Source organism: Malaya genurostris, chromosome 3 (genome assembly GCF_030247185.1).
Source record: "Malaya genurostris strain Urasoe2022 chromosome 3, Malgen_1.1, whole genome shotgun sequence".
NCBI lineage: Eukaryota > Metazoa > Arthropoda > Insecta > Diptera > Culicidae > Malaya > Malaya genurostris.
This window is the reverse complement of record NC_080572.1, coordinates 248,342,550-248,356,771: the sequence shown is the minus strand read 5'-3', so window position 1 is coordinate 248,356,771 and position 14,222 is coordinate 248,342,550. Positions and strand designations below refer to the sequence as shown.

The window sequence follows — 14,222 nt, the reverse complement described above, 5'->3', positions numbered from 1 at the left end:
TTGATTTTTTACATTAGAAGAATTAAGTGGTCGATTTCTACCTGTTATACTGGCGTAACTGACATTAGAAGATGATGACGAGGTCGATCTACCTGTCAATAAATTGTTTTCGTTAGAAGACCAATTGGAAGGCGTACCTGTTTTTTGTTTTAATTTCGAAGAAATAAGTGCCTTAGAAGAATTAGGCGTGGCATTTGTAACGGTTTTTTTGATTTTCAGGTATGTTCTGTAAATTTAAGGTCGTTGATTTGACTTGTTGTCTAAGCGAACGAGCGTTTAAAATTTTTTCCCTGACAGGACATTTAAAATAATTGGATTTATGATTTCCATCGAAATTTGAACATGAAAATTTATCAGTGGTTTCATTCTTTGGACAAACGTCTTTCGAATGCGATTTACCACAATTCAAACACCGTATATCCATATGACAATTTTTGGTTCCATGGCCGAAGCCTTGGCAACGACGACATTGCGTTAAGTTTGCAATACGATTATGCCGTTTATAATGTTCCCAATGAATTTTAATGTGGGAAATGAAACGTACGTTTTCTAAAGTTTTCGAATTGTTTACGTCACTTCGATTGAAGTGTATTAGGTAACGTTCATGGGAAATACCAGAGCGTGGTTTGGAAGTACCATTCGCTCTTTTTTCCATAAGTATTACTTGGGAAGGGGTAAAACCAAGCAATTCTTTTAGTTCATTTTTAATTTCATCAGTACTTTGATAAGCCTTTCAAGACAGCCTTGAAGGGTCTGTCTGATTTTATATCATATGAATAAAATTTATAAAGTTTCTCGGACAAATATTGGATAACACGTTCCTAATCTCCCAATCCATCAACCAAGACTCGACATTCTCCTCTTCGTCCGATTTGAAATGAGACTTTTACTTCCGGGAGAAAACTAGAAAGCTCAGTACGGAATGCTTTGAAGTCGGGAATCATCACCGTCACTGGTGGCATAGATTGATGTTTCTTCCCAGAACAACAAGCGTCCATTTTGGGAATTTTTGAAGAATTTTCTTCTATGTCGCTACAATCGGATTCAGGAAGAATCTCGTAAATATTGTTAGACGGCAAAGGATCAACGGAAGGGAAATCCGTCCGTTGTCTTTTATTTTTACATTCAGATTCTATAAGATCGTGAATGTTATTAGAAAAATGTTTCATAACGGATTGTGATTTATTCCGTATTGAATTATTTTTAGCCTTAGGCTTGTTGCCTTTCCGGTTGGACGCAGGCATTTTTAAAATGAATGAAATTTAAAATTAAATTAAATAGGCTAAATTAGTCTTCGATTAGACTCCTAGTTTGGAAAAGTCTTGATAAAGACTGATTTTGTGGTAGTCTTAAAAAAGACTGATTAGTTCGAAGAATAGTCCCTTGAATAGCTAGCCTTAAAAAGGCTGATTAATTTCTTAGTCTTGAAAAAGATTGATTATATTAGAATATCACTCTTTGTATAGCCTTGAGAAAGGCTGAGTAATTGTTAGTCTTTTAAAAAAACTATTAGTGATTCAGGTAGCCTTGAAAAGACTGAAGCCTTGAATCCTTGAAACTCTAGGTAGCCAGAAAAAAATTCCAGGAGCCAAGAGCTATACACGCGCGGTGCGAACGACTGTTCAACACCGACTGATTTGGTTGATATTGTTTTTCTTTCATTAATACTGGCATACCTTCCTTTTTAAACATCCGATCATTTATCTCTGAAAATGCCATTTTTCTTTGAAAATCAATATGACATCTGTAATTGGAAAACCCTCTACTTCTGGAATCGGAAATTGGTAGCCAAAATAACAGAACTGTCTTTAAATTGGATTCTACAGAACTAGATAGATTACTCAAAAAATGTTAAGAAATTCTTTACATGGTCCACCGTATGTGGGATCCTACTGAAATCCCGGGTTTTTCTGCAGGATCTTTAGTACGTTTCATAGTTTACTTTCCAGGAAATTCTCTGTTAATCGCGAAAATATCAGTTTAGTCGCAAAAGTCGCAAATCCTTCATAGAATTTATTTCTAGGCTTACGGATTTTCTATACTAACTCTCCTAAGAATCATTCGTTCGATTTGTATCCATCACGATTTGCGGTGATTCAGTGATTTTTTTTAATATTTATTGAGGATTTCATTGATAATTTTCAAGAAATTTACTAAAGAAACAAATAATAATCAATTCAACTGAATGTTGCGCCATAAATTTCTAAAAAAAAACTAAAGACGCTCTACTTTTGTATAATGAATAGATAATGGTTTTTCGAGTAGCTTTGCCAAATATTTGTATATTAGAGCAGAATGAAGATTCATCGTTGATTTCTTGATTTTTACCAACCCATACGCAAATCTAAGAAATTCAATTGAAGACCAAATGCCTGGTTTTGAGCACTTACAAACAAACAGAAATTCTCTCGACTATACCTTCTCCAAAACCGGCGTTGTTATTTCCAAGTATCACTCAGTACGATAATTGTAAGTACACTGACGCACATACCTGCAAAAACAAAAACAATGAAAGAAAGAAGCATTAGTTTGCTATTCATCAATTGTGCCTTGAAGTCTGTAGAATCAGGTCGGTCCTTGAAATCGAAAAAAAAACGAAAAAAAAAATACTAAACTGTGATTGCAGTAATCTACGTCAGTAATTCCCAGCATTGGCCCTAATCTGTATCGATCGATTTCGATTCCGGATCTCGCCGTACACGCGGCGGCACAGGTTCGCTTAATCGAACTTGAATATCCCCAACAAATCACGCAAAAAAAAAAATACATTCCCGTATAAATCCGCTTAACGGGTTCGGCATTCGTGGCCGTGTGCGCTGTCCTTGGGCTCAGCAAATGGTCAACCAACAATCGGCCATGTGCGGCGAAATGTCTGCGTACGTCATTGGCCAACCTAGCGTTCGTGTAGGGCTTCCGATAGGCAGTGACAGTTGCTATACACTGGAACAAATCGCGCCAACAGTTTAAAACCGATTACCAGAAACTATCGATTAATGTCGCATAATCACCGATTTTGGACCAACATACAATGAAGTAATATTTGAAAAAAAATGTACTCAACTCTTCCCAATTTGTATACAAAATTTCCTACAGTGTTGTACCGTCCATTCTAAACCAAAGCCGACTACGATACATGAATATGCAAGGCGCTAAAACTCAGAACGCGCAAAAAAACAGCCTACTAAATACAAAAAAAAGCATCCGCACGCGTACAGATGGAAAATAGTTGACATTCTTCGGCAGCTCACGTGACGAAACCCATCGCGCACTGACACACCTACACACACACGCGCGAGGTTGATGGGAGACGACAGGGTAATAGAGGTACGTAATGGCAACAAACAAGTTTAGCCGTTGCAGGCTTTCTTTGGATTTGTTTTGTTCTCACGAATTCTATTTATGTTTCAATTTCGAAATTTTTTCTGCGGATTTTATCGCACACGGTGCCTGCCCCGGTGGTGATGGTGCTGGTCATTATGGCATAACATTTGCCATAAACCGGAACGTGGCTGAAAGCAGATACACGTAATCGACGCGATGGGACAGGAATGCAAAGTACTTGCGGGATGCGAAGATTTCCGACTGCAGCCGCGAACAATCTCGACAGGTTTTTGGGTAGTGGAAAGTGAAAGGAGTTTGCTGTTGGAGATTATTGTTACGAAGATGTTACGGATTAAAAACAAACATTTTTTGTTTGGTTGTTTGTGAGTTGGAGGTTGCGTCGATTACGACCGAAATTGTTTGGAAGACCATCAAAGAAATTTGAAGACGTCGAATTGCAAGCAATATAGGACGAATATGACACGTCTAGCTAAAAGCGAATGGCAGCAATGTTTCTGATCGTTTAAAAGCTATGAGGAAAGTACAAAAGTGTAGGAAATGGGTTCCACATGAATTGAATGTAAGACAGATGGAAAACCAAATAAAACCAAAGAAAACCAGTTTTGCATCGAATTGTTACTGACAATGAAAAATTGATTTATTTTAAGAATACTAAACGGAAAATATCATGGATTAATCCGAGACAACCATCAACATCGACACCAGATAAAATTAATAACAAATTTTATCATAATATCTTTCTTGATGTTTCTGTGATGCCATAGCAATACTTGATATTTTATCGAAGGAATAAAGAAATTTTACAGTGTTTCGTTTTTGATGAGTTATTCCAATTTCTTTATGTTCAATTGATCCAGTAGTTATATCTTCAAGTAATTCAAAAAAATAATATCGAATACACCGCATCAGATTCAGATAAAATAAATAATAATTCTATTCTAAATGTTAGAATATCAATTACCTGAAAAATTCGCCTTCTATAAATATTTTGTTCTTGCTTTGATATTACAATGATAGAATTTAAATTTTGTTGCTATTTTTTCATGCAGCCTTTGTTATGATTTGTGATATTTTAACTCTCATTTCAAACTAAATAATGTTAATTTCTCCCATTGAGATGTTTGGTTTAAATAATAATACAATTCGTTATTGGTTTGCAAATCATTTCTACCCGGGAAAGGCGTGATGTATTGTGAGCTTCTAAGAACCTGGTGAAACTGTAAATACTACTGACTACAAATGATAGATTTTAATCAAGGATTAATCGAAAATCGACCTCAATCGGCTCTCGCAGATATTGCAAAGTAATTGTGTTACACGACAATGCACCTGCACACGAAGCCAAACCGGTTCAGGATACTATACTAAAGCGTTTGGGTGGAAGCTACTACCCCATCCGTCATATTCACCAGACTTGGCCCCTTCCGACTACCATTTGTTTTCATCGATAGGCCTATCGCATTGGCTAAGCAAAACTTCGATACCTACGAAGAAGTCAAACAATGGGCGTCTGATTGGTTTGTGTCAAAAAACAAACATTTCTATTGGCGTGGAACTAAAAAATTGCCAAGAAAAAAAGTTTTTCATTTCTCCATTCAAAATTAGTGTTTAATTTTAACAAAAAAAATCATACCGTTATATGTTTAGTACACAAAGATTAAAGCTGAAATAAATGCATGCCAAATTTACTGGAACTACACAAGGGCTGAAAATTTCATGTTGACACGTCAACTTGAAAGGCTAGGTATGTTTGACACAATTTTTTTGTAAGAATCAGTCATTTGATGCATTACGTTCTTTTGAATTGTGTCATATTTACATTTGCGTTACCTGTATATTTAATATTTTTGACGTAGGACTACGTCTTTTATTACTTTGCTCACCTGGGTGCATTTGCAAAATTTCACAATACGAAAGTGTAGCGGTGTTACTCCAGATTTGATTTCCTAATAACTTTTTCCCTGTTTGAGTATTTTCTCTACTTCTTTAACGAAACGAATGGAATAAGGTGTAATATTGCTGTTAATACCACGTTTATTACGTAAACAATGTTTAAATAGTGAAAAAGTACGGGTGTGTAATGTCAGAGACATAACTGGATGACGCGAATACGAATGAAACTGACACACGTCGATTATCTCATTTCGGATATGCGATTTATTTCATTGAAAGAATCTATCAAGATGCTGTACAGGAATCATTTTTACCTTTTAGAAGGACCAAATTGTGGAATTCTCTACGATATTTAGCACAGTTCGGAACAATTTTCTCGAACGATCTTCGCACAGCGAAAAGTGCACGAAGCAAATCAAATTATTTTGGATTTTCACTAAACTGACAATTTTTACCTTCGATTTGCAAAGAAGTAATCTTCAGGGTGGCAAGTGAATTAGCGATTTCAATTTCCCGGTTTATTCCCGGTTTTCCCGGTGCGCGAGACTAAAAATTCCCGGCTTTTCAACATGTCCAAAAAAACATCGAGAGTTGAGAAATAAGTATTTTTCGGGTATCTCCTTGAAACTACGATAAAAACTCTCATCCACAGCTGTTCCAAACGTTCATCTTCTGAACTAACAGTACCATCCAGCCCAATGTATTCCATCTTTATTTTGTATATTACTTCGCCAGTAACTTCGATAGGATTAGAACAGAAACATATCTGGCCAACGGTGATGAAAGTGATCAGTCTTGCATTTCACGAAGGAATGAAGCATCAAAAATCGTGCAATTTTCTTGAAAAATCAACACAATTTATTTAAACTTCTTGCTTTTTCCAATAATGCTCTTAAGCGCAACTTTCACATCATATTCGACGATTATTGGTTGTGTTTTGTAGTTTTCTTACAAATAAAATTAAAATAATTATTTTTCGAACTATTCAATCTCTTTCAAGACTACCACTGAATCAGTCTTTCAAGGCTATCTGGAAAATCAGTCCTTCTTTAAAACTTATGCAAATCAGGAGTATATTCTAGGAATGAGCAAAATCGTTCATTTCAAAGAACTGTTGAAAACCTGATAGTTGTACCGAAAGAATTAGTTCTATTGAACCGTTCTTTCGTTTTTCTGAAACTTTGTATGTTTTTTCGAAAATAATATGAAAGCTAGAAATTATATTTTGTACTAAACAGATTCAATAATAGTGAAGTTTTTTTGCATGTGTTCTACCAATAATCACTATTTTTTGTATACTTATTCAAATTTCGCGTAATTTTACCAGATTCCTCAAACCAGCAAACTATTCTATTGAGAAGAATAGAGAGCTATCATTCTTCAATAAAGAACTCCAGTTCACTCAATCGTCGAGGAGAACTAGTTCTTTTGGACCATATGCGGACTGCCCATCTCTAGTGTATTCCAAAACTTTTTTAGCCTGGTATAGTATAAGGTTAAAAATTAAAAATGAATGAACTAAAGCACAACACTCCTCCCGCAAACCTGATTCCTTCTAACAACCAGTGGCGTCTCGAGACAAAAATTACGGGTTGTGTACTGCTTATATCAGCCCGGGTTAGCGGTTCAATGCATAGAACACTGGTCTCACAATCCAGTTGTCGTATGTTCGAATCTCGACCTGGAAGGATTCTTAGTGTCAGTAGGATCGTAGCACTAGCCATGCAATGAAAGGCCAAATTCCACGGAAGGAACGTAATGCCAGGACTTTGCTTTTTGCACTGCTTATATGGTATGATATCAGAACCGTTTCGACGTTGCAACTGACACAGCAATTTGTTTTCAACTACCATAAGCCACTGAAGCATCTCCTGAATGTGTGCATACAAGTTCTCACAGAGCCTATTTGACTAGTTGTGCACGAGGTGCACATAAGGACGAGAGGCCATTGCTAGCAACATATACGATATTCTTTCAGAGTTGGGTTTTGGCGAGAGAACAAAATCCTTCTAGAATTCTTAAAATGCACGCTTGTCACTTTGGAAAAATAACAACAATCTATGCCTCTAGTGACTGAGATGATCTAAATTTGATTCTCCTATCATCGACACTGAACAGGCTCTTATGAACTCTGCGAAACCAATTTCAGCTGTCAAAGAAGGAAATCAAATACTCCTTGCAAACGGTAAATAAAATGAAAGTCGACAGCTCGATTTTGTGAATCCTATTGAAATCAATACCAAGATTACTAAACAAGTATAGTCACAATTTGACATTACTGAGACAAATTTTGGTGAAATTGGGGAAATCATTGGCTGGCAACTAAAAACACGGCTCCTAAGAATTCTTAAAAAAAAATCAAACATGTCACCTGATGTTACTTTTACCATTATGCATACTTATTCTGAAATTCGAAGAAAAACACTAGAAAAGGTAATAAGTGCAAATGACAGTTCCTCTATCTTACACTTTGCATAGAATAACGACTGAAACTATCAACTTTCGATCTGCTGTTAAAAAAATGTTGGAAAGGAATAATTGAAAGAGAAAATAAACAAAGAGAAACTGTCATTTACACTTGGAATCTTTTCTAATATTTGTCGAGATTTAATAGAAATCCAGCAGAAGCATCCAAATTATCCTTATTTTTCATTATGAGCATTCATTTTGCTGTGATTGATGACAACTAAGAAAGCTCTTATTGATATAAAATTGCAAAGGTGTTGGCTCCATTGAACCTGTGAGGGACAATATGAAGTTTCAAAACTTGTACTGAACTTCTACTTCAAATGGCCTTCATCTTTTCATTTGTTGTATCAGGAAAATCATGATGCTGAAAATCGTTACTAAAATTAGGACTAGTAAATTTTTTTCCCGGATTTGCACTAAAATTTCCGACTTTTTTCCCGGTTTTTCCCGGTAAAACCAAATTCCCGACTATTTCCCGGTTTTCCCGATTTTCCCGGTCACTTGCCACCCTGAATCTTAATAGTTCTTTAGATAACATTTAGAGCCATTAGAACGGCTAATTTTATACAATGTTGTCCATTTTTCGTTTTTCGTTTTCTTTCTCTCCAATGCAAACGACCAGAAGCTCTGTTGTATGATGCAATCGCTCTTGTTTGAGTTGAAACTAGCTTTGCGTACAAACCGCAAGACATCCGCTCGCAGTGCCAAATGATGCAAAACTGGTTTAATGCGTCTTCTCGTCTTGGCGATCGGATGGTAAATGAGAACTACGACCTGAGCGTTTGAGGTAACCACGCAGAAGGTGCGCTCTCCGATGCCGCTGTTTGAATGCGTCTTTTCGCCCCGACGTCTGCTTCAGTTGTTCAGTTCAAAATATGTGCCTGACTACCTCAACATCGTCGTCCTTGCGCGAAAAACCCAAGCGAAAGTAAAGAGTTTTCCGCGTTGTTTTCAAATTTTGAGAAAACTTCAATTTTTGAGTTGTTTGTGGTTATCTCACACTATTCAAACTATTACCCTAAATTCCTGATCATATTTTGATGAAATAGTGAAAGAATTATGTTGCTGCCATTAATACAAGTCGAGATATTCACGATTAAGTTCTGCCAATTCTTCCATATGGCTAATTTTGAAAAGGCGCCCCATCGTAAAGTAAGTCATATTCACGACAAAAGGACCAAACACGTAACATCCAAATCAACCAAATCTTTAAATAGACCCTGTTGCACGTTTGCTAGCTTCAGTCTATGATAAGACATAAACGGAGACACATCGAGTGCGCAGACCGCCATCTACGTCAAGACAGTGCAACTACACCTGGCATCATTCAACTGGTGCTTCAGTCAACGGCAAATATGAGGCTCCGTTCCTCAAACCTAAACGCAGAAAAATAACCACTGGTTTATCTGTGAGCATTTGTACTGTTGGACGTTCACAGTGCGAATTTCGTTTCAAACAACAGCGATTGCGTCATCCAGCTGCTGGATGAGGACAACGATGGGGAACATTACACAAAATCAGTAGTTCTGATGGCTCCAAGCGTTATCTAAAGTACTATTAAGATTACTTCCTTGCAAATCGAAGGTAAAAATCATCAGTATAGTGCAAACCTGGAATAATTTGATTAGCTTTGGGCACCATTCGCTGGGCGAAATTAGCACCATACGAGCGCAAATAAACCTAGCATTTGATTGCATCAAAAATAATCATCAGTTTAGTGCATTTCGTAGAGAATTCCACAACTTGTCCTTTCTGAAAGCCGGAAATGAATCCTGTGCAGCATTTTGATAGTTTCTTTCACTCAAACATTGAGATATATGAAATATTGAAATATACAAATGACTTTGACTGGAATACAAACGTAATCATGCGTAACCAAAGAGTGCATTGTTATGCACAGACCTCTCTTAGTAACTTATCTTGTTTATTGGTTCCAAACCAATTGTTAGTTTCTATATTTTGTCTTCAACTCATCAGTGCGTTAGCAGTTCATATTGAATTGATTGCGTGACCTAGCATTAACTGTAATGTTCATCTCTACTGTGAGTGATAATTTTTTTTTAAATTGCACCCAAGTGGGATATCAAAACTGCTGTCTCCGACGAAGCAAGTTTCGGATTACTTACGTGCACTGATGAGGCAGTAGCCCAAATTTATGCAAGATGTAGGTGACCTAGTATACGAGTTTTGACGTTTCGTCTTCGACCAATCAGTGCTTTGGCAGTTCAAATTGAAGAGCTTGCGCGACTTAACAGAAGCCAATAATGAAAAAATCGATGAAAAATTTAAAAAAAAACTTAAAAAAAAAGTTATATAAAACTATATTTGATAATTCCAAAGGCAGTGGCTCATCTGAATCTGTTCTACTTCGACCAAATACACAAACTAAAGTATATCCAGCAAAGTCAGGGAGCATCTGTAAAAGCAACCGTGAAAGGTTAATCCAAACCCAAAGCGTCAAATGAAAACAATAGTAAAATTCCATCCACCAAGCTCAAGTTCAATCAGCTGAGCATTTGTGTGTTGTCTGCCAAGTGTCACGACTGAAAACGATTAACGTGAGGTTCGTCCCATCGCATTCATCATCGCCAACGCAACTCGTCGTTCTCGTCGTAAAAATGACCGCACATCGCTAGTCGAATGGTGGCCGACTGGTGGAGCGCTGCAAAAAAAAAACTACGCTAATCTACAACCCATCAGACTTCCGTCTCGCCGCGTTCCGTTCACCCAGAGAATGATTACCCACGATTCTACCCGGGCGAGCGGAGATTTATTTATTTATTTGTTTGTTGATCTGCACCAGAACGAACTGTGCTTTTCCTAGAAGTCAAAGCGCGGACACACCGCTCGGTCCGATGTGATTGAATAAGCCAGCGAGTGGGGGTCAAATCATGTAGCAGATGGTGGAGCAGATCGTCGTCGACGTCGAGCGAGACGTCGTGATTCACCGAGTCCGCCGGATTCATTCAGGCAACCGGTTTAAGGCGACGTTTGCAAAAAAAAAAACAAACAACAACTCAAACTCAATTCTTGTTTACGCGAAGGTGGCAAGGCACGATCAACTTTCCACGAATTCTGCCAAAAATGGCGTGCCAGATAACATGAAAATCGCGCTATCACCTGTTAATTTAATTGTTCAATTTCTAATTGATTCCGGTTGATATCAAAACAACACCGGTGAGAACGTCACTTTCGATGGAAATTTTATTCCAAACAGACGCCAAACGCAGAAAGGAAAAAGTGTTTTCGCTCCAAAAAAAATATTGAGCACAAATTGTCATTAGTTCTGATGGCGAATTGCTTTCGACCAGTAGCCGCTGCTTTGTTTGAATCTACATCCAACACCAGCACCCAACCCCTGCCAAGAGTCCGTCGATCGCCATGAAAGTTGAACGAAAAAAGAAAAAAAAACTTGGCACAACTTTCCACAACCGTGGGGCGAGAAAAAATGACGACTAGTTTGTTGTTTCGATTTTTAGTTGCCTGTTGGTAAACTAGTGCTATATAACCAGTGTCTTCCTACAAAGAGGTGACATAAAAGCCATTGTAACCGTTTGTTTTCAATTAGATAATGCAATGGGGATATAATACCTTTCAATTCATCTTCTCTCAATGTAGTCAATGGTGTTGACTAGAAATGTCCAAAAATGTCAAAATTAAAGCATTTCAACAGCTAAGTTATATAATTTCCAGAATGTCATACCTCCGTGCAGTTCAATATTAAGAGTAACTCAAGGCAGCCACTTAGGATAATAGTTCTGCAATATTTACATCAATGTTATAGGTGTAGAAAACTCATCTAATATTCTTTTAGTTGTTGATTGGATGATATCATTTCTAGCTCGATCAATCAAGGATTACTGATTTATTTAACAATAGAAACACCCAACCCCCTTGGAGAAGTAAAACGAATTAATTTTAAGAGACCTGAAAAGCGAAAGTCTTGATATTACATTTCTTTTTGTGAAGTTTTCTTTTCTGTTTCAACTAAAAGTTCGCAGCCGATTTTATAGCGTACAACAAAACCACTGCATGGATGGTATTACGATCCTACTGACACTAAGAATCCTTCCAGGTCGGGGCTCGAACATACGACAATTGGCTTGTAAGACCAGCGCCCCAGGCATTGAACCGCCAATCCGGGAGAGACCTGTCCTGGTTGTAATTCGGTTACTGATTCGGATTAGTTGAAAGTTCATAGAAATCGACCATCTGTACCAGCGCTAATCATGCTCGAACGTAGATCGATTTAGGTAGCGAGTCATTTCGGAGCCATTCACTTTGTCGTTTACGTCACTTATACGAATATTTCGTCGGAGCGTGATCCCGCGTATTCGCAATAATACATTTGAACTTGATCCGTAAACACACCACACGATTTAAAGGAGCAAATCTTTGTCAAAATCTGTTAAATCTTCACTGAGTAAACTGTGCTTATAGAAAAAGAAGTTCGGTACGTCGGTTACGTCTCTCTAACGACTATGTCTCCGGAACCGAAAGTGTCAACCATTTGATTTTCGAGTCTCATCTACGACTTAATGGACGCATTTTGCTCCAACTCGAACAGATGTCGGCAGCATCCTCGCCGGCTTTTTAACTAAAATTTCTGAACGTGACCAAAAAACCACGTTGCAAACTTTGTTTTCCCAAAATTGATCTAGACAGTCTTTTGAAATGGATCAAACCTATTCTACCGATATTATTCAAACGAAAAATAACAAATCCTACAAATGAGTATTGCCAATTCAGTCAAATATTCGAATAAAAATAACGGAAAGAACTGTTATTAATCCACCTGTTGGTGTGATAATGCATTTCTCTTCCTTCGACTAAGTCTCATTAAAATATTTGTTTCCTGTTGAGATAATTTCTGATACGGATTTGGGCACATTTTTGATACCAATTTATTCAGATTGATTCGGGTAGTTCACAAAAGCTAACGTTTATCGTTTAGGCCACATATTCGGCAGCATTTCTCTGACCAAGCGTATCAGCAATAATACATTTGAATGTGATCATGGGTCACTATCTGATATAATTATTCAAAAAAAATATTTTCTGTCGTTTACGTCACTAGTGCGATTATATCTCCGAAACTTGAAATGTCAGCTATATAATCTTCGAATTCGACCCACTGCCCAATTTCAGTCTAGAACGAGCCTAAAATTATTAATATTGATTATTCCATTTACAAGAAAATTGAGCGATACTAAGTTTTGACGTTTACGGCACTTATACCATTACATCCTCGAAATCGTAAGTTACAGCCATTTGAACATTAAACTAGTTTAGTGAGACAATAGTAGTTTCCAAACGAGCCACAAATTTGTTGAAATCGGTTCAACCATCTCCGAAAAAATTGAACGGAGAGTAAAAACGCGTTTTAATTGGTCAAGTCACTTATACCATCGTATCTTCGGAACCAAAAATAACAGCTATTTGATCTTCGAACTTGATCAACGACCCAACAGTAGCTTTCAAGCAAGCCTAAGTTTGTTGAAATCGGTTCCGCCATCTCCGAGAAAATTGAGCGGTAAGAAATAAAGAACGTTTTGTCGGTTACGTCACTTATACCATTATAGTTTCCAAAACAGAGATGGCAATTATTTGATCTCCATACCTGATCAATGAATCAATACTAGCGTGTTCAAATCGGTTTAGCCATCTCTAAAAAAAATTAACGGTAAAAACAATGATTTTTGTCGGTTACGTCACTTGTACCATCATATCTCCTGAACCAGAAGTGACAGGCATATTTAATCTCCAAATTTGATCCACAATTCAGCAGCAACTATCAAATGGGCCTAAGTCTGTGAAACCAACTCAGCTATCTCCGAGAAAATTGAGCGGTAAGAGAAAAAATGCGTTTCGTCGGTTACGTCATTTATAAAATTATATATCTGGAATCAGAAGTGACTGCCGTTTGATGTACATACCTGAGCAATGACTCAATACTAGCTTTAAAACGAGCTTAAGTTTGTTATAATCGGTTCACCCATCTCTGAGAAAATTGGACTGTAAGGAAACGGTCGGTTACGTCAATTATACGATTAGAGTTCCGGTACCAAGACATTTTCCAATGGTATATAACACTGTGGGTCTCCGAGGCTCCATTCGAAAGTCGGGTTTTCCAGTAATTCTATTTCCTTTCTATAGAGAAAGGCAAAAATCGGCGGAGATTCTAGGTATATGGAAGGCAAAAATAGCTGACTATAAAATTCCATCGAAAACAAAGTGAACTCTTCGAAGAATTGATTAGAAATATTAGAGGCATTTTCGAAGTGTATGAGTTCGAACTCAACATAACAATTAAAATAAAATTCAGTTTGCATAACCATCTCTTTCAATTTAGTAGACACGAGATATCGCTTACGGCCGAGACAACGGCAGCAATAAAATGTTGTGAACAATTAGACACTTTCGATGATGTTTTAACAGGTGGCGCATTCGACCTTCACTACTAGAAACAGAAATTTTGTTTGAAGAGCGAATGCCTATTCGACCTAAAGAATGTGACT

The 14,222-nt window shown here is 37.3% G+C and overlaps 1 protein-coding gene across 3 annotated transcripts in view; it reads right to left on the bottom strand.

The window, feature by feature from the left end:
* LOC131436117 (terminal nucleotidyltransferase 5C) overlaps positions 1–14,222 on the bottom strand; it is a 255,864-nt gene that overhangs the window by 81,511 nt on the left and 160,131 nt on the right. The window contains exon 2 of one of the 3 annotated variants that reach the window (XM_058604615.1): positions 2,419–2,491. The exons of the other annotated variants lie outside the window; for them this stretch is intronic. The gene's annotated coding sequence lies outside the window, so the exon portion shown is untranslated. The remainder of the gene's footprint in view (positions 1–2,418; positions 2,492–14,222) is intronic. 3 annotated transcript variants of the gene reach the window in all.